Source organism: Castor canadensis, chromosome 16 (assembly GCF_047511655.1).
Source record: "Castor canadensis chromosome 16, mCasCan1.hap1v2, whole genome shotgun sequence".
Taxonomy (NCBI): domain Eukaryota; kingdom Metazoa; phylum Chordata; class Mammalia; order Rodentia; family Castoridae; genus Castor; species Castor canadensis.
Window position 1 is genome coordinate 26,357,111 of NC_133401.1, and position 22,055 is coordinate 26,379,165.

Consider the following 22,055-nt stretch of genomic DNA (forward strand, 5'->3'; position numbering starts at 1 on the left):
AAGCTCCGTAGAAATATAGATGTCATTTCCACAAAGAAGACTGGATCTCTGTAGAAATGTCACAGTGTGGCTGTAAAACCTAAAGGTCTGTGGTATGAATCTTCACATCCTCCTGACACAGATGCTCCACATCATGGCCTCTACTGCATCCTGTGGACCAGGCTTTGTGCAGCCTGGACCTGTTCCAAAGACTTCTCCTGTTTGTGGACCACCTGAGCCAGCTGCCTTTCAAGGTTCTTAATCAGTGGGTTGATGTCTCACACCCAGGGAGGCACATGTTGTCCTTGAACATCAGACTGAGTCAAACACAGGACCTTGTAAGCTAATTCGCATAGGGATGAGCTTCCACTGACTCACTACCAACATTCCAAGGTCCAGGGATGAAGGGCTGGGGCTCAGGGACCCTGACTATCAGAAGCACAAAGGGGTAGCAGTCTGGGGCTGCCTCCTGTGAACCCCATCCCAGCCAGTTCCTCTTAATTTAATAATGCACTAGTCTTCTTACTAAACACCATATAGCAAGAAACACTTGAAATGTAATGCACTCACTCCTCCCCCCAACCCACAAAATCTATGCACACACACATTCTAAAGAGTGGTGATGTCAATTATTCAAAAAAACAATATTGCTTATTGAGGTCCCTCAAAAATAAAGATAGAACTACCATAGGATCTGGTGATACAACTCCTCAGAGTACTTCCAAGGAATGTGCTCAGGATATGATAGAGCCAGTTGCACACCCATGATTATAGCAATAGTGTTCACAGTTACCAAGCTTTGGAAACAGCCCAGATGCTCCACAAGTGATAAATGGGTTAAGAAAATGCATTACATATATACAATGGAGTTTTATTCAATCATAGAGATTAATGAAATCATGTTGTTTGTAAGTAAATGAATGGAACTGGAGAACATCATGCTAAGCGAAGTAAGTCTCACTCAAAAAGTCATAGGACACATGTTTTCCCTCATGTGCAGAAGTTACAATTATAAGATAAATGTAATTAAATAAGTATATGATCATGCCTCTCTCTGTCTCTATCAATTTATCTCTCTATATTTAGAGAAGAAAATTGTGTTAGTAAATCTGTGGGGGGGGACTATGGGAGTTGGGAAATGGAATGAAAATGTTAGAGAATGAAAAATATTGAAACAACCCATGTGCATATGAATATATTTTACTTATTATAAATTGTTGAATATTAGGGGAGGAGGGTGATAGAGAAAGAGGAAGTAAGGGGGGCATAAGTTGAATAAAGCTCAATATATACAGGCCTGAAGTAAAAGTTGAAACCCTCTCTGACAATCAGTATACACTTAAAAATAAATGAAAGGCGGGGAAATAGGTGATTTCCAGGGATGGGTACTAGTGGGAGGGGGTGGGCATTAGGAAAGGGTGAAGGAGGGTGGATGTTTTTGTATGCACATATGAAAATAGAAGAAAGAAAACTTGAAATTCCTCTGGGAAGGAATAGGAAGAATAATGGAGGTGGTAAATCTAAGATACATTATACGTACATACATAATATCACAATGTATTCCCCTGTACAACTATTATTGATAATAAATGTATTAAAAAGAAAAAAGCCATATTTATAATTTTACACGTATAAATCTATGTAGCCACCAATAACAAACATGTAAAAACATACCAGTTGAGCAACATTAATATGGATGGGAATTTGAAACTATTAAAGGAATGTAAACTAATATATGATGTGTGTAATTATGTGCACATATATGCAATATGCAGATACATACTTTATAGGGTATATATATGTACTTATATATACAAATTAAAGGCAAGAATAATAAATCTGTACTTTAGAAATTAAGAAGTAAAATTCCATCTTACTGTGGTTGATATAAATTTTATCAGTAAATAAAAGGACATTTATTACAATTAGAGGGAGAGAATCCAAAGTCAATATGAAAGAAAATTCATAGTCACAAACCCATAGCTTTTTCATGTATACTTAATCATAATTTACAAAGTGTACATTAATAAAAGACTTGACTTACAAATGATTAGAATAGCCTTACAGTTCAGAAAATTTCCTCTGAACATAAATTTTATGAATAAAAGTGTAAATTATTATTTTGTTTTGTAGGGAACTGAGGTTGAACACAGTACTTTACACTTGCAAAGCAAGCACTCTACTGCTTCAGCCACACCTCCAGTCCATTTTGCCCTGTTTATTTTGGAGATTGGAGTCTCACAAACTGTTTGAGTGTGTTGGGCTCAAACTGTGATTCTTCCAATCTCAGCCTCTGGTGTAGCTAGGAATACAGGTGTGAGCCACATGCCCTGGTGAAAAATACTTTTAAAGTCCAAAATAATCCTCAATTATAACTAGAATAAGAAGACTTGATATTAAGAGGAAGCTATTTCTCATGGTTAATGTATGATGTGTCCTAAACCTCTGTAAATAGAATCACTTCCTTTTAAACTACACAACCATATATCTTGGTGTACATTTTCACATGAAAAAATTGTTTTGAAAGTTTGCAAAAATCGAAGAAGTACAAGCAGAAAATGCGAAGTAGGAGTACATTGAATTACATACCGACAAGCTGTGTAGAGATCCCCAGTCACTCTATTGAGCAGGTTAATGTCCCCTCCTTAGTCTCAAGTGTGGACATAGTGTGCAGGTCCCCAGGTGAGTTCAAGAGGGGCCATGCCAGCCGTACCCACACCTGGGATACATGTCTCTAATGGAGGAAGTCTGGTGTGGTCTCCAGCCTCACTCACAATCAGACCCACCATAGGCTGAGCAGACTCTTGACATGTTCTGCGAGGACTCCAGGACCAGGCAGGTGTGGGTAATTGGCCGTGTCCTCATAAATGAAAAATAAGTGCTCCCAAGGAAGTGTCCATGTGTCTTGTCCTCAACTTGCCCAACTGTTCCTCCTCCCCCCATCAGCCTCAACATCTTCCCTGTTTACAACTTAGGTTTGGAAATCTCATTATGCTAGCCCATCCAGTTGTCCCTCCTTTTCCCACTCATCCACTAGGACAGATGCTGGGAACTCAATACAGAGCTGTGTGCTATGGCTGCTCTCATCAGAAAATATGAATGATTTGAAATTTGGAAGGAGACAAAGCTGTCCACTCTCACCACTTTTAATGAAGATCGTAATGGCACTAGATATGGTGGTGCACACCTGTATTCCTAGCATTCAGGAGGCAGAGGCTGGGCCATTGCAAGTTCAAGGCCATCGAGGGAACATAGTGAGACTGTCTCAACCACCAGTAGCTGGGAGTTAAACTCAGCAGGATAGCACATGCCTGGAAGGCACAAGTTTCTTGTTCAATCCTTAGCAGCAAAAATGAAAGAATTAAAAATAATGATGAAACCCAAATTCAGAGCATCTGAACTGGAAAGGAAGAATCAAATTGTCCTGGGTGCAGGATCATGTTTGTACCCCTCCCTTGCACAGTGTCACTGTCACTGTGGCACAGGGGACAAGTCCACTGCATAATAGTGTCCTAGAGGCTGCCCTGGAAGTCCTTCTCTCCTGGAGGTCACAGTCAAGTTTAGCACTTCAAGGAGCTTAAAGGTCAGGGTCAGGCTTCTCTTTACACCTGGAGAAACTGAGGTCCATGTGAGGGAGGGGCTTGTCCAAGTCAGTGACACCAGAGGAGGCTGCACCAATCCCATAGCCCAGCCTATGACCTCCTGCACCCCAATTCCCAACAGAGGCCATTGCTTACCTGTCTGGAGTCCTGATTACATAGGAGTGAGGGACTGATCCTCACTGCTTATGGGGGTGGATAGGCGGTAAGGTGCTGGACGCCATGCTCCTCACCTCAGCCTGGCTACTTTTCCCTCAGGCTAGACCTCGATGTTTCCATCAATCTCGGCTTCACCCTCGTGCACTCCAGCCTCTGAGTCCCTTTAGCACATGGGACCCAACACACTTCTCAGTTTGACCCACAGCCCCCTGGACACAAGCAGAGCTGGCACAGGAAGGAGGTCTTTGGTGTTCTGATATGTTTCCAGGCAGTCTGTGGACTCAGAACATTCTCTGAACAGAGACCTCCCCCTTGAGGACCCCATTTATGCTCCTTCTGCTACATCTGCCTTGTGGCTAGTTCAAAGAACTCCCACTGCCCAATGGCACTTTAGGTTCCAATGAAGGAGACAGGGTCACATGCCTGGGAAGACCCTGCTGTTCTGTTCCTCTCTGCCTCACTCCCAATCAAGTTCAGAGCTACGATAGGGGCAGGGCTGAGGGGTCTTACCTGAGAATAGAAGCTTCAGAGGGTCACTGTGATTTGACCACAGGTTAGATGTTGTGTTATGGGAACTTTAATACCTGTAGTGTTCTCTAAGATCACAGCAGTCATGGAGAATTCTGCCTGGTGCTCCTGAGCTCAGGATTTGGGGATGTGGGCAGAAGGAAAGTGTCCATTTGGCAGTAGGGTCACATTCTCTCTTAGGGACACTATGAAGACATTTTGCACTGAGAAGGAGGGTCTGCCCTAGAGAGAAGATGGGGTGTGAGGGGCTGCACCAACTTACCCTCAGCTGAGATCCACAGAGCATGTCTCTGAGGATGTACATCTTTCTGTTTCTCTTTTCTATGACTCTTCTCTCCCCACCTCTACCCAGTTTGTATGTCTCCTTCCTGATGCCCACAGACCTCATCCTTGCCATAACCTCTGGTTCTGCCAGTACACCTGTGCAGAGACAGGTCTCTGAATGAACCTGCTGGACTGTTAATATGTGAAGAAGATATCCAGAGTGACAGGCTGTGTGTTCCATAACATCTATATGGGTCACTATACAGGGTCCAGGGGGAAGTAAGCCTGAGAGAGCCCTGCCTAGGGCTGCTGGCCATGATGCTTGGAGAAATCATGCCCTACTCCTCCTTGGACAGAAAATCTGTCACAGTCTGAAGCAGAGTGATTTTGGAGGGTCAGGTCTCTTCAGGGGTGAAGATAGGGAAGGGTTTATTCATGAGGGATTGCTTTCTGGACATCCCTGGAATGAAGACAGGTCAGGGGCTAAACAGTAGATCCTGCCACACTGTCTCCCAAGTCTGGGTCTTTGACTCAGGGTGACACAGCTTCCATACTACTGGGTATAGGGCTCATAACAACGTGTTAAGGATTCAAAAGTAATTGTCTCAAAATTAACCTGCCTTACTTAAGACCACGAGCTCCAGGGGATCTCTGGGTGTGGACCACAATTGAGGTTAGTTCCTGTAATGGCCAAAGCATTTGACCATCCACCTGTCCAGGGCCCACAGGGAACATGGCCTGTAATTGCCCACTGAGATGTCTCTGAGAATCCTGTGTCCAGGAGACCTTGGGTCCTTCCTTAGTCAGAATGAACCTGGCAAATCCCAGCAATGAGCCACACTGGAGGGTAACTCTCTCTCCCGAGGTCACCACAAGGCTGGGCAGGGCTGAGAGACTGGGTTTGCTGTAGGCTCCTAGGAGAGAAGGGGGCAACGTGTCAAATTGGCTCACATCTCCCATATTGACCCAGGTCTGGGCTGTGAGCAGGGACAACCCTCATAGTAGACCCTCTTCCTGAGGCAGAGCCAGATGTTGGAACCCCTGTGTGTCCTCTCACCTGTTATTATCAGCTCCAGGGGTTTGCTGTCCTTGACCAGCCAGCAGGGCTGTGATAGTTGCAGTGATATCGTCCTTCATATTGGTCTGTCATGTGTGTGATGGAGAACTTGGCCTTCTTACTGTACTGCAGTGGGCACTGTGTGTCTCAGGATGCTGAGCTCACCTGTTTATTAAGATGGTACTACTGGGCCTCGAGGTTCCCCTCACAGGAATACCCTGTGGTTGCAGGCATACCCCAGGTGTTCAAAGCATCTGGCTTCACCCAGAGGGTAGGTTTGGGGAGGGTATCTGCAAGGAAATCAGAGACTGGATCTCAGGAAATCCCCCCAATTCCAGCTCTCAACCCAGGACACCCAGCATCAGCCACACATGTGGTTCTTCATCCTCAATGTCCAGGGTGTCCTCTTGTCACCAGTGAATGGGAGGGAACTGTGACAGTTGGACACAAACTCACCTGCAAGCACCTGGCTCCTGTAGTCAAAGCTCAGCCCTGGATGATAGTACCTTTTGAAACCTTTGTATCTGAAGCCTGAGCAGATCCATTCCTCCCTAGAGTCTCCTGAAACCCTGGGGTTTCTTGATGTCCAAGAACTGTCTTTGGGATGGCATCCTTTCCAAACTAGGGGCCCCCCTTCCTCATTCACATCTCAACCAGGCAGAGCAGAAACATTAGTTTGGGGTTCATGGTGTGTTCTCCTACTGAGCAAGGATGCACAATTCATAAGACTAAGGTGTAGAGTACGACAAACAGAGAGATAGGTCAAGTGTGACCACTCAGAGGGCAGATAGTGTCGGTAACATGGTTGTGACATCAGCAGCCCCACAGGAAATGGAAAGACATTGTATATGAACCTGTTTCTCATTTTTGGGCTGCTGGTGTGTTCGAACACCATGCTCTTGGCAGATAAATGAGACAATAATGGTGATGTCCGTGACCTCTGGGTACCTACATGTGACTTTATCTTCTCTTTTGCCCCCAAATAATCATCATATATTTTGAGAATTTTCATTATACATCACTAAATGACATGCACAAAAATCACTCACTTTCAGAACTTATTTTTTACATAGCATTTTCTCTCTAAAGTCCAGAAACCAATAAAGACAGTTACCTGCAATATGTGTGTGTGGAGGGTGATGTATATGGTCTCTGATGTGCCACTGTGTATAGCCATAACTTGGAAAAAGTCTATGTATTCCAAAGTACATAGTACAATGGTAAAATATGAAAAATAAGACCCTAAGACAAATATAAATAAATGAAAATAAACAAGAGCTTATATCAAGTTGACAACACAAACACGGGTTGGAGCAAAAGTGAATACAGTAACTTATGAGGAACTAGGGTTTTAACCATAAGACATCATCATACCATAAAAGGTGATAGAACTCTGTAATGTCACATCAGGGTTGGAAACATCTGGGTGAATTCACTCTTTGCATCACCCCTGAAAATTAAGGGGCCCATAAAGAACACAATCCCAGTGGCCATGAGTACAGAGACAGCACCTCATTCTCTAGACTTTGCTCAAGGAATCAAGGACTCTCATGAGGGACACAGGAGAAGCTGGGTTGCATTTTAACCTGGAAAACACGACAGTGCTCAAACAGGACTCCTGTGTCCTGAGAAGAGGGACAGGGACAAAAGGGAATCCACCTCCTTGCCCCTGCCTCAGACAGAACATGTGGGAAGTGGGGACACCATCCTCCATTCTCCACCAGGGTGTGCTGTACTCTGCACACTGCATGTGACCCAGCCATCCACAGGCTCAAGCCAGGTCCTAAAGCCAAATGATGATGAGTGACAGACAATGGGACCTCCGACTTGTCACTGCCTCATGTGTTCCAAGGATACAATTCAATGACCTGGATCGAAGGAAGGCGTTGAGACTCCAGAGAGGCTGTGGCTGTCGCTGCCCAGCACACACCACCCTTTGTTCCCTGTTTCACTTTTGGGTACTCCCATCCCTCCTCTCATGGCTTCAAACCTCAGCATCTGGGATCCTGGAAGCAGTCAGAGATGGATGAAGTTGGATGACTCTGTGTTTCTATTTCTGACATAGGCAGGATGAATTCTGCTCTCCCTTCCCTCAGTGACCCTCTTCTACCCCAACATCTGTGGGTCTCTTGGGGCCGTGTACTGACCATAAAGTTAGGAAGACCCTGGAGTTTATGGGCTTGGTGGGTCCATGTGTTGTCCCATTCCCAGTGCTTCCCCTGGTGCCAACATCCCATGATCGTGACTGTCATTGTTCCAGGATCTGCAGGTTTTTCCTGAGACCTTAGGACCTATGACCATGAGATGTTCCCTGCCACATAGAGTTGGGTAAGCTATAGAGACACTGACGATGCCTTGAAATTACCAGAGTGTACAGGTGCATGTGGACAGGGAGAGGTAGGACAGGGAGGAACCACAGAAGAATCTCCTCTGTGCACTCTTCAAAGTTCTGCACAAGTGCCGTTAACTGGCATTTTGAAGTGCCCCATAAAGGAAATGTAATCAACAAACACATGAATCAGGGTTTTGTCTTTATTTCAGAATGACTTTAAGCAAACAAAAATATATTGATTTCCAGTCATTATATTTCAGGAGACACCTCACAAAGGGCCTCTAATGAAAACTGAATGGTTTGGGGTTCCAGAGAGAGTATTAGAACATCATTTTGGACTTATGATGAATTAGATATTGCTACATTTTTTCTGTCATATGACCTAGTTTCATCTTCTCGGTTGAAAAGATTGGGTCTCATTAGTTCATGAGAGGAAATGGGGTGATTAAATTTAAAGGAAATATTAGATGGATGTGGAATAAACGTGAGGTTCACAAAGATGAGGACACCACACTGGCATGTGGAATTTGATCTCTCATCATGGAGGTGAGAGGCGAGGAAGGCCAGTCAGCAAAGTTCTTTGACTAGGTGAAGGAAGGCACATTTATCAAGGAAATAGCTCCACTCACCAACACCATCCATTGCTGCACCCAAACCATGTGTGCTACATGGACATTCTCAGAACACACTTCCCAATTTTTACCCCAGACATTCTTCCAGTGCCTCCTGGGATCCTCAGATTTCTTTCCAAAGATCCATCACCTGCATGGTGCACTGTTCCTTGTCTCCTTTTCATTCGTTATATCTTAGGTCACTTCAAGGACCACCAGAACCAAGTCACCTCCATCCATAAGGATGGATTCTCTTGGGTTTGTGAGGCTGTGAGTTGTGAACAAGGAGGACACAGATGCCAGGCAAAAACCACCTCAGAATCCTTGATGTCCTCACAATTTCCTGCCTCCCCTGGAGAAGACTGGCTCTCTATGTTCAGCCTCAGAACGAAGAATTGACATAGTGTGTGATGGGTGGGTGGTCTCAGCTGCTCCTGAGAACCAAAGAAAAGAAGTAGGATGCCTGAAGCCTGAATAGATGGAGCATTTCCTCTGGTCTCCACATCCCTATGTTTTATCCTCATGACATAACATCATGTTATGAAACCTCTTCTCTGCTGTAGCACGGCTCTCTCTCTGGGACCCTTGTTGGATTTTTCAGCCTCATATGAGAATAGTATAATGTACTGCATGGTAAGCTTTTGAATATTAGGGAACATGGTAATGGAGAATAAGTAAGTAACAGGGAGGAGTTTAATTTGATTAAAGCATGATATATACAGGCTTGCAATACCTACGTGTACCCTCCTTGGACTATCAATATACACTTAAAAGATCAAGGGCAGGTAGGAAAATAGGTCTTTTCTAGAAGTGGGCACAGTGGCAGCACAAGGGAGCATAAGGAAAAGGTGAATGAGGATGAATGTGGTGGATATGTTTTGTATCCATATATGAAAATAGAAGAATGAAAACTGTTGAAACTGTTCTAAGAAGGATGGAGGGGAGAAGAAGGATAATGTTGGAGGGGGTAAATCTAACTAAGATATTGTAAGCACATATGCATCTATCACCGTGTATCACCCTGTGCAACAATTACATGCTAATAAAAGTTTTATTTTTTGTTTATTCACATGTGCATACATTGTTTCAGCCATTTCTCCCCCAAACCCCACTTCCTCCCTCTCACTTCCACCTTCCTCGTTTCCAGGCAGGATCTGTTCTGCCCTTATCTTTAATTTTGTTTAAGAGAAAACATAGGCAATAATAAGAAAGCAAAGGGTTTATGCTAGTTGAGATAAGGATAGCTATACAGAGAGTTTCCTAGCATAGTTTCCACATACAAATGTGTTCCATCCCAAGTTTCTTCATCTCTAACTCACCTATTCTGACTTAATTAAGTTGTTGAAAGGATGTTTTTCTTTTCTGTAATCCACAGTCACCTCTGAGGTCCAGGTAATGATCTTGGAAAGACAGACCTGGGAGTAGGTAAATCCATACCTGGGATAATTTCCTCTAAAGGGAGAATTTGAGATTAGCCCCCACAATATCTGCAATGAGAGTTGACTTTGAGCGCAGATTAAACCAGTGGCCAGTCCTCAAGGTGTGTGAGTGTGCTAGTGTGAAAACTGTACCAAACCAAGGCCTCTTGTTTCCAAAACTGTTTGGAAAAGATTGTCTCTTGTTTATCTTTCTTCCTTGAGCAGGTTTGACAAAATCCCCCTGTAAAAAAAAAAAACCCACAAGTATATTTTCTCTTCCATTTTCCTTTTCACATCCCTAAAATCTGATTCTGAGTTGAGTTATAATTGATTCGAGGGAAGTGGCAGTGACTGCTGAAGAGAGTGGTAAAGCCAAATTGAAACTCAGAGGTGAATATTCACACCCTCCTTGTCATGGTGCCCTAAACAGGGATAGAGTCAAGTGCTTACACTTTACCTTTGCTCTTTCCTCTCTCTGTAACCACACTTATTGGTGGAGACAAAATATGTCCAGGGAAGACTGAATGAAGCCCAAGGACCAGTGATTTCTGACCCTTATTTTCTATGGAAGACCCTATGACCAAAGTTACTGACCAACTTTTTCAAACACGAAAATGAATTTTACATTGATAGGTGGGCCCCAGTTTTAGATAAATTTTGCCAAGTCTCCATTCCAAGAGTGGAGGAGTAAACTTAACTTCCAAGCAATGACTTCCTCTGAGCCCCCAGGTAGCCTGTGCTATAAATGAGACATTCCCTTCACTCTACAAAGTGGGCACTGATTACATGGGATGTTTTTTTAGTGACCCATATAAACCAGCCCCATGGGGATAAGCCAAGGTGAATCTGGTATTTTCTGCTCCATCTGGGCAGTTCCTCCCACATTGACCACCCTTCATCACCTATGACCTCAGTGCTGTTAGATGCCTGAGCTCCTTCCTTCCTCCCACCCAGTCCCTCTTTGGACATTCAAAATGGAAAAGTGTAACCTGAAGTCAGCAAGGACCTTGAGGAAGACTGTGACTCATATATGCTGATGGTACTTTGTGAGTCAACAGTGTTCACATGGGTGAGAGGATACACACTGTACTTGCTGCTTGAAAAGTAGGCAGAGGAGGTTGTGGGACTGTTGTTTGCTCTTCCTCCCACTTCAGCTCAGAGGTTGGCCTGGATTCTCTCTTTAATCTCTTCCCTCTTTTCACCTGTCAGCCTCATGTAGGGATAGGAATGGAAAGGGTGGGGAGTATCAGCTGACTGGCTTTGGGAGGGAAATACTTTCACCAGGAATCCCATGTGAGTTTGTGAGGCTGCCACACCTTGTTCTGTCTGGAAATGGGGTTCCTACAATTATGACTATTAACAACATGCCTTCTGTTCATCACACATAGGTAACACAGATGTTGAGAATGTCCCAACAGGTTTTGCTAGGGCTAGATCCTGACAAGGTCAACCCTGCAGTGAGCTGATTGTCTGAGACGCTTGTTCTTGCTGTCCGTCCTTGGGAAGCCAAGTGGGGGTGAGACCAACATTTGGTGAATCTGAGTGCCCGTCAACAAACAGAGGGATGACAGCAAGAAATGTTTGCCAAACAACTTATAGGTGGCCTTCCCATAGTTGCCTAAAGGAGCAGTTATTTTGCTTGTTACTTCTCTTATTTGTGCCCAACCTCTCCTACCACTCAGCCAAGAAGACTCTGGTCTTCACACAGTGAGGGATCCTTCACTCACTTCTCATCTCTCTCCTCTTCAGGAGGAATCATGAGTAAGATGTTTCTGTTGGCACTCAGCTTCTCCCCATGGAGAGGATGAGGAAGGTGATGTGGAACCATTCTTCTTACACTCCTTGGTGTGTCCACTCTTGGACAGTTTTGCTCAAGTTGTGAATTAATTCTTCACTGGACTTTCTCAAATGTGATATCATCTTTGAGCAAAATCAATCCTGTCAAAACCAGTGATTGCTGGGGGAAGTGATAGAGAGCTCCTATTCTCCCACTTGCTAATGCCACATGCATTTGTAGTGGATTTCCTTGGTATATTTATTATTTTTATCCATTGAGTAGCTGGCAAAGATTTTCTCTCATTCTGTGGGTTGTCTCTTGATTCTTCTAATTGTGGACTTTGATGAACAGAAACTCAAATTATACTTCAGAGCCATCATAACAAAAGCACCATGGTACTGGCACAAAAACAGACACTAATACCAAAGGAATAGAATAGAAGATCCAGAAATAACTCACACAGCTACAGCCATCTGACCTGTGACAAAGGAACCAAAAACACACACTGGAGATACAATAGCCTCTCCCACCTCCAACAAATGGTACTAGGAAAACTTGTTATCTATATGGAGAAGACTGAAACTAGGCCTCTGTCTCTCATCCTGTAAAAAAAATCAACCTCAAATGATCAAAGATTTTAACGTAAGCCCTCTAAGTTTGAGACACTATAGGAAAAACTAGGGAAAATTCTGGAAGATAGCAGCCTAATTCTTATCTGAACAGGACTTCAATTGCCCAGGAAATAAGAGAAAGAAATCACTTGTGATCTTTAAATGTGTTGCTGAGTTTTGTTTGCATGAGATTTAAATACTCTTGCTTCCATTTTCATAAATCATATGCACACAGAAATTTACCTGTTTCTTCCAGTTTTTCAGTTTATTGGAATACTGGTTTTCAAAGTATTCACCAATGATGCTTGGAATTTCACTGGTGTTTGAGCATTGCTTGTTCTTGTTTTCAAGTTCCCACATCCCATCTTAGTCTCAGTTGGCTATTCTCAAGATGGTATCAAGCTATAGCTCTGCAACATGAGGGGATTGACAAAATGTGCTTTTCCTCTCTCTAAGCCTAGCCTTCTGCACTGAAGCAGTCACAGTCTCACCAAATCCCACACGGTGTTTAAGCACTGCAGGGAATGTGGGCTTACCCCACCTCTAGAGTGGCCAGTTGGCCTAAAGCCATCTGGATTCCTTTGTGGTTGCATCTTTAGCTTCTTCCCTTCCCTGGAGATCTGAGGATGCTTCTTGAAGCTGTTTGCCTTTCTCTTCTGCTTTTCTGTTTCTCCCTGTCTTTCAGCTGTCTTGTCTCCTTCATGATTCTCAATGATGTTCCTCTCTGTCTCTGTTGAGATAATACTCTGTCCTTTGTTACCTGTCTTTTCTCATTCATGGGATCACAATGGGGGGCACATCCAATCTGCCATTATGGCCTGCCCTTCTCACAAGCATTGTTTGTATTGTTGTGCTGGGTGGGGGTACATTGTGGCATTTACAAAAGTTCTTACAATATAACAAATACATCACACTTGAATTCTCCCCTTCCACCATTCTCCTCCATCTCCCCTCCCCCCATTCCTGGAATAGTTTCAACAAATACCATATTTCGAATTACACATACGTGTACACAGTATTTGCACCATATTCACCCTCCTTCACAATTTTCCTACATCCCCCTCCATTCCACTGGTACAAACTCCTCCATGCAGATTCTGTTTTTCTCCTGTTCTTCAATACTGTATAAGAACAAAAGAAGAAAAGAAATGATATTTTTACTTATATTAGATAGCTACACAGGGAGTTTTCTTGTGCATAAAAATTTTATAGCCCAATTTTGTTTATCTCCTCTATTTTTCTTGTTTCTACCTTAGTCATGTTCTTGTGGTAGTTTCAGCTGGCATAAAATTTCTATATTCATTCTTGTATAGAGCGTACATCAACCATCTTGTCTGTAACTTCCCTCTTTTACCCTCCCACTCTCTTTTGTGACCTCCCCTTATCGTGACCTATTTCTCATAGTATTTCTCTATTTATATTAGGTTTATATTCCACATATGAGAGAAAACTCTATTTTTATTAGGTTTATATTCCACATATGAGAGAAAACCTATGACAATTGCCTTCTGAATGCTACTGAGATCACTTATGGCAAAATTTCATTCTTCTTTGTGGCTGAATGAAATTCCATGATATATAAATACCACATTTTCTTAATTCATCCAATAGTGGGGGCATCTTGGTCATTTCCATAACTTAGTTATTACCTCACAACCATTACTGAAGATTGAACCCACAGCATTTTGCAGTTTTATCTAATACATCTTTCCTTTTTGTAATATTCCAACATGTACATATACCCTCAAATTTTCCTTTCTTGGAGGGGATTGAATAGAATCTCTTGTTCTTTATAGATTTTGGCCATATGAGCAACATTCTTCTTGAAGTTGTTGGGATTACATCCTTAGCACACATGTACATATTTTTTCTAGGGTATATACAGACTAGCCATAGCTCTGTGTTTCTTCGTTTTAAGAAAGATCCTAGTATACTCTCCAAATTGATTAATCCAGTTTGTATTCATTCCCTTAGTGAATGATAAACCTATGTGTCTAATATTCTATTTCACATGATGTTACTAAGTTGTTTTGCCACTAACAGGGACATGGTAGGATTTTCGCACCAGTATTTCATTGAATGGTGGTATCATATTGGGGTGTAAGTAATCACCAGGATCCACATAAAGGGGCCTATGTATGCACTGGCAGAAGATGTGTTGTGGCTGCCTTGCTGTCACTTGTGAGACAATTCTGCACCTCACATCCTGTCTCCACATGGAGGGACATGATGCTAGTACCTGAAATGGTGGAGGGAGGACTCATACTACAGCAAGTGGAAAATACCAGAGCCAAGTCACTTTTATTAGCATATATTCATTGTATGGCGGGATTTGATGTGACACTTCCATTTCTTCTTATTCTTTTTTTAAATTGACACAGACTCTTATTTAAAATTTTTTCTTGTGACCTTCCTGAATGGCCTTACATTACATCACCCCCTTCCATCTTTGTCCCCCCTCACGTTGTCCTGGTCCCATTTAAAGCAATTACAAGATTTTCCATTGTTCTATTATATACAGAAAGTCCATCGATCCTGACCCTATTCCTTTATCATCTCTTTCATTCACCTCAACCATCCCACAAGCATCCCTGAAACTGTACCTATTTTACATCCCTGTCTTTCATTATCAATTCCATAGTCAATGTTCAGAGGCGTTTCTAGATGCATGCCAGCTGTGAATACACTCTAGTTTGGTCAGTTCAACCCCTTCTGTTACTCTTCCTTACCCCTTCTCTCCTACACCCCATCATTTTATGGCTTTCAGTAGATATCATTATGTCCTTTACCTGCCCAGATGTGAAGTATTTTGATTTTGTTGTATCTCTGTCTTGCTCTTTTCCTTTCCCTCCTCCTCCACGTTCCATAGTGTCCTTCTACTGTTACAACATGTTCTACGTGTACACATCTGTATGTTCATGCTTGTTTTTGAGTACACATTTACCTTTTGCCACTATCTTCCACATATGAGAGAAAACATGTGGCTTTTGTATTTGTGAAAACAGGTCATTTAAGAAAAATCATTGTCTTACAGTGTGGTTTTCAGGCTCTCCACTGTTCAGTCTCATCAAACATCATTGTGTTGATCCCAAATGGATCCTAGAGAAATGACACAGAACCACATATTAAGAGTGGGGGTCTTAGGGGAAGTGTCAATTTAGCTGTCTTGGTTTTCCAATCTGAGTTTAGACCACTTGTTCTAGTATTCTCTCCAAATTTTGTGTTTGAGCTGAAGAAATAGAAAGGCAATAGCATACACCAGATAATGTGGAAACTGCACCAAGGTGGGAAAGGTTACCTGGAGTGCAGTGGAGAGGTGGGGATGTGAGAAATCTTAGAGTTGAGAAAAGAAGTGCCCAAGCAATTAAAGTGAATAATGTTTTGAGGAAAGCATCACAATTTAATACAGGATGTTTCCTTTGCAACTTGCACAGATATTCTCTTTACTCAAACCAAATATGTCACCTCACTCAACATCCCCAGCAGACAGTTCACTGAACTTAATCCCCAGATGCTATTCCAGAATCCCCTCAGCATGTAGAGTTCACTGGTCAGGGTCTACCACTCTCAGGCGTCCATGCCTCACCCTCCTGTTTTCCTCCTGTTGAATGCTGGGGCTTTCTGTGACTCTACCAAGCCTGAAATAGCAGAATCCCAGGAATCGCCAGGACGAAGGCAGCCATGCCAATCCCCACTGTGTAAACCTGGGCATGTGAGGCTGGAAATTAAGCACCAAGAGGTCACAGAGGTCAGTGCAGTCCCAAATCATCACAGTATCCCTTCATGGCCACCACTGAGGGCACTGACCTCCCTGGACAGAAGTTTACATCTTGTCTTGCCCTGTAATTGTGAATTCTCCTTACTCACCTGTCTCTGGGTCTGACCTGTTCTGTGATGGGCTGATGGTCTCCATTGCTCTTCAGAATCAAAGAATTGGAGCAAAATATTTGAAGCCTTGAAGAGAGCCCAGCCTTTGTCCTAGACGCTCCATTCTTGTGTGTTATTCTTAGACATAGGATTATGTAGTCACTAAATAAAGCCTTTCCCTGCTGTAGCAGGGCCTCCTTTTATCTTCTCATTGGATTAATCAGGCTCACTCTGCTACATGAGTACAGAACCTGTGTCACAGTGATGATGCAACAAAGTTTATCTGAACCCCAAAACATCAGGATGAGTGAGGAAACTGATCTCCCACTTTGTAAATAATCATTCCCTCTGTGCCCTGATAAATATGGAACACAGAACCACGTAAAGTAGTTCCCCTGGAGAAGAGTTTCCACTTACTCACAAGGTGGGAACCCAGGGAACATGGGTGTGTGTTTGGACTCAAGGATCCTGTATGTCAGGAGCAATAAAGGGTGAATGTCTGGGGCTGCCTCCCCTACACAAACCTTAGCCAGTTCACCTGGGAATTCATGATCCATTTATCCTCTCTTTAACTGACACTCACATAGTTAAGAACACCTGCAATGTGCCATGCACAGACACAGATACACAAACAAATGTATGAATAATCTAATTGGTGGATGTGGTTCATAAAGACAAGTGTTTATCCATTTTAGATATGTAAATGTGTGTAGAATTACTGATAATAAGTTAATAAAAATATATCAGTTGAACAATATTAATATTGATAAATATTTGTAGATGAATTATTTGTCAACATAAAGATATTTAATGACATAAGTATAAATATGTTCATATATCAATATTAATATTAATATATAATAGACCTACATGTACATATTTACATAATAGTAGATATATGCATGAATACATAAATATTCGTATCAGAAACAAGAAAAATGGTGTGGAATTCAAAATTAATAGGTGAAATTTATGTCTTGTACCATTGATTTACATTTTACTAATAAATTAGAACAGGTTAATTGCAAAGCAATTGTAAGTCAAGAATTCTAACTTAATATAAGATGAATTAATGAGTTAATGTGTCCCAAACCAACCACTGTACTCTGTCTACTCTATTATTCAAAGATCTGCTGCCCACGCCTTGGATGGAAAGTGTCCTTTGGGCTCTTGGTCACATCCTCCCCTAAGGACACTAGGCCCCAGAATGTCCCTCTCAGTGCAGCTAGAGGGTCTGTCAGGGAGCTGTGCTAAAGAGAAAGAAGAGGGTGAGGAGGTGCCCTACCTTATTCTCATCTGAGACCTCACCAGGGCCTGTATCTGAGGATTTTGTTCTCTCTGTCTGTCTCTGTTTTCTCAGACTCTGCCTATCCCCACACACTTCTTCTTTCTGTCTTTCTCCTCCTCTGTCATTCCCACCACTCATCTTGTCCATCACCTCCTGGGACTCCAACAACAGGGCCTCTGCAGAGTCTGGTCTCTGACTGAACCTGCTTGCTCCTCACCTGGGATCAGGTTGTCCAGTGGGTTATTGGGGCTAAGAGGAGAGGCTGTGTGTAGAGTATATCTGTACTTTCCCACATGGGAGCCACTCAGAGGACACAGGGCTTGAGAGAACCCAATATGGTGCTGTGGCCCAAGATACTTGTTTATGTCACATTCCCCCTCCCTGGACAGAATGAATCTGTCATATTTGATATCAGAGAAAAACCAGAGGGTCAAGTTTTCTCCAGGGTGTGATTACAGGGCCATTGTGGGTCAGGTAGGGTCACTCTAGGGCTTCCTGGACACCCCTGGAGTGAAGATGAATCAGGGACTGAGTGACTGGTTCCTGGGAAACACCTGCCTTCTCACATTTTGCTCAGCAGTTCTCAGTGTCTCTTATACTCTGGATTTCTGTGACAGGAGACCGAAATCCCCTTTTGCTCCCATAGTGTTGTGGAAGCTCCTTGGGAACAGTGCTTAAAGCATTGTGTTTGAGGGCTAAGAATGACTGTGTTAAATGAGACCTACAGCTACAGGGCAGGGGGTCACTGAGTATTGACCACACCTGAGCTTTGCTGCTGTTACAGCCATAGCATTGAACATTCACCTGTGGCTTGGTGACATATGATGCATAGAGAACAGGGCTTGGAACAGCCCTCTGGGGTGTCTTGGCCTGGGTCCAAGAGACTTTGTTTCTCCTTCCTTAGTCAGCAGGAAACTATCAAATCCTAGCCCCAAGCCACAATGGAGGGTCCCATCCCTTGCTGAGGTCACCATAGTGCTGGGCAGGGCTGAGAGGCTGGGTTCGCTGGAGATTCCTAGGGGAGATGGTGTCAGTGTGCTAAATTGATTCAAATCTCCCACATTATCCACAGGGTAGGGAATGCAAGGGGGTACCTGTGAGAGAAGACCCCCTTCCTGAAGGAGGATACTTGTCTTTGTCCCTCTGAGTGTCCTCTCACCTGTCACCACGGGATCACTGTACAGTGAAGAGTCAGGAAGTCTCTGACAGTAACAGTGATACTGCCCTGCATGCTGCTCTTCTATGGATAGGGTGAAGTACTTGTCCTTGTTGCTGGGCTCCAGTGACGTCTGTGTGTCCCAGGGCTCTGGGGTTCCCTCTCAAAGCAGATAGTACTTTTGGGCCTTCAGCATCCCCTTACACCAGATGGTCACTGGTCTACCCCAGTTGATTATGGAGTCTGACTCAATCCAGAGAGTTTATAGAAAACAAAATCTAGGAAATAAGAGTCTTGGTTCCAAGTCATCTCCCTTCAGATCTCTCAACAACAGGAACCTCCAGGAATCCTACCATTAGCCCATATCTGCAATTCTCCCATCTTCACTTTTCAGGGGTGGCCCCTGTTGCCAGTGAGGAAGAGGACCTGGAACAGGTAGAGACACAGTCACTTATGTGCTGTTGTGTTGTGGAGTCTAGATAGTCCTTGAAGGGAGTTCCCTGTGATAGGATTGTACCAGAGCAATTCCTCTCCTCCCCTAAACCTCGTGATCTATTGGGGTCTGCTGATAGACCAGCACTTGGCTGTAGGTTTTGGTCGCTCACATGCTACAGCTTCCCTTCCTCTCTTCACAGTTCACTAAGGAAGAGTAGGGCCAAGAGGGGGGAGTCACAGTCTTCTCCCCTGGCTGTGTGATTCTGCAGATTAATGAGACTAGTGACCATGGCAGGACTAACAAAAGCACAGGATTTGGTTAGTTGTAGAACATCTCTCCAACAGGGATTTTCACATCAGGAGGACACAGAAATTGGAACTGTCCGAACTAGGAGCCAGGCTTTCATTTCTCCTGTTCTGTAGCTGGGGTGTGCACCAGATTCCCTACAGCCACTTCCAACAGAAGTGTGGTTTCCCTTGAGCACATCTGCTGTCCACCTCTTCTGTCATCTCACCAAGAGCCTGGGTGGAGTAGCAAATACATATTCTGCTTTCCTGAACTGGCCCCTTCCAGGTGAGCTGTCCTTTCCCAATGGAGCCTTCTCATGGGGTTTCCTCTCCTTCAGCCTATCCATCCACACATCATTGCGGGGGGGGGGTCCTTCTTGGGAAGGTCCAGTAGCCTACACATCCATGGAGATTGATTGGAGCAGCAGAGACACAGAGGAATCCTGACTGTGCAACACATATGGAGCTTCATGACAAGGAAGAGCACAGAGGAGAACACTGAAATTTATGAGTCTTTTCATGACATTGGTTGTTTTTTTCTATAAAGAGGTCACTTTATGTCTTTCCTTTTTATCTACTCCTGTGTCCTGGGAAACAAACCTTTGAGTTGTTCATGTTTCCAGGGCACCATGAGGCATCTTCATCTGCTGCTGTCCATTCAAGTCTTGTGGAACAACACTTAGGTTTGAGCTCTGGTTTCATGGATTTGAACCTGATTTGAAAATAAATATTCCTGGTAATTATCATCCTTGAGCATTGGCACCACTTCTCTAAACCTTGGGTTCCCTATCCTGGAGTTAAATCACCATGAACCCCAATCCACATGTGTTGGGCTCCGTGTTTCTTATGATGTGTTAGAGGATCCATTGTTGTTAAGACAAAGAGAAGTGGTTCAGACATAAAGTAACCTGACATGTGACTTTAGAGTCAAGGAGGACAAGTGATGTGTTCACTGAAGACCATCCATCTACTATTAAAACTATGAATTTATACACAGTACTGCTTCAATACGAACTAGAATATTTGTGAGCAGAAACAGTGAAATGAAATTTCCCCAAGTGACATAGAAAGCTTAGCAAGGAATGAGGGCAAATTGAAGAGAATACCAAGGCCTGGGGTCAACATGAGGTCACTAGGTCAGAAGATCCATCCTTCATCCAGATAACAGAGAAACCAGGCGCAACACTAAATAGAACAATGCAAGTGTACTCAGTGAAAATGAGGGTAATGATCAATTTGAATTTTTGTGGTACTGAGCTTTGAACTCAGGGATTCATGCTTGCTAGGCAGGCACTTTACCACTTGAGCCACTCTGCAGCAATGGTAATGATAAAAAAGGCATAGAAATGCCACATATTGGAAACATTTAAAAAGAGTGGGCACATTGTCTCAAGCCTATAATCTATCAAAGAGGAAGAGATTGGGGATTGGGTGGATCTTGGTTCAAGGCCAGCTTGGGCAAATAGTTCTCCAGGTCCCTTGTTAAGCAGTGCCTGGGCATAGTCACACAAATTTGTCATTCCAGGTATGCTGGGAAGCACACAGAGGAGGATGTTGGTCCAGGTCACCCAGGTATGAGATGAAGTCCACTCTCAATGGAACCATGAACAAAAGGGCTGTTAGTGTGTTCAAGTGGTAGAGCAACTGCCCAGAATGCATGAGGCCTTAAGTTCAACTCAGTAGCATCAGAAAAAAAGAAAAAGAAGGATGACATATCATTTCCAAATTGGTGTTATATTTAAATGAGAGAAATAAATTCCAGTTCATCTAAGAGATATCAGGAAAGTAGAAAAGAAGAAGCAAATCCCTCATACCTGAAGGAGTCCCACACTTCCAGACGTAGTACTTGGGTGGGTTTCCACAGTTGACCCCCCTGAAGCTGTGGTTGCTGTTCTTGCAGTTGCCCCAGGCCCCAGAGCTGCTGCACCCATAGCAGACTTGTGCCCCTGTGCTCCTGCTGTGGCCACAAGCAATTTTCACTCCATACCCAAGCCTTAGCTAACCACCATGCTTGTATCAGCCCAAGTCACCTGAGAGGGGAATTGCAGGCAGGCCTATGCCTAGAAGGGAAACAGCACAGTACATCAGGGGAGCCACACACAATTTTGAGGGCCAGAGATTAGGGAAAAGCACCTATTTTACAGACAGGACCAAGCCTGTTTCCACTCTTTCTCAGCACAAAGAAATATTGGATGGTTCCTCTCCCCGATTCACTTTGTTTTGCCTTTCTCTTCTGTAGTTATATTGTTATCTATTACCTTATTTCTTGTACCTTCATCCCATTTTCTTTTCTTTCTTTTACTTTTCTTCCTTCTCATTCATTCCTTTGAAATACCCCTTCATTATTTTTAAATTTTAAACTTAATGAATTTAAATTTACTCTCAATTTTAAATGCATACCCCTTTAATAATTTGCAAACCTCTAGTTTTCCCTATAAACGTCCTAGCTTCCCTATCCTACAGTCTTATTGGGTGTATAGTGATGTTTCTAATAGTTTTTAAAATAAATTGTTTCTCAATTTTAGGCCAGGCATGGTGTAAGAACTTGAAATCAAACTGTGCATGGGGAAGTTCAAGGTTGCCCAAGCCAAAAGTTGGCAAGAACCAATTTCAAAAGAAAACAATGCCAGCCAGGTGGTGCACATTTATAATCCCTGCTACTCAAGAAGCAGAGACAGGAGAATCA

The 22,055-nt window shown here is 43.3% G+C and overlaps 1 pseudogene; it reads right to left on the minus strand.

Annotated features, from left to right (window-relative positions):
* LOC141410447 (leukocyte immunoglobulin-like receptor subfamily A member 5) overlaps positions 1-12,695 on the minus strand; it is a 63,961-nt pseudogene extending 51,266 nt beyond the window's left edge.
* Positions 12,696-22,055: the final 9,360 nt, after the last annotated feature.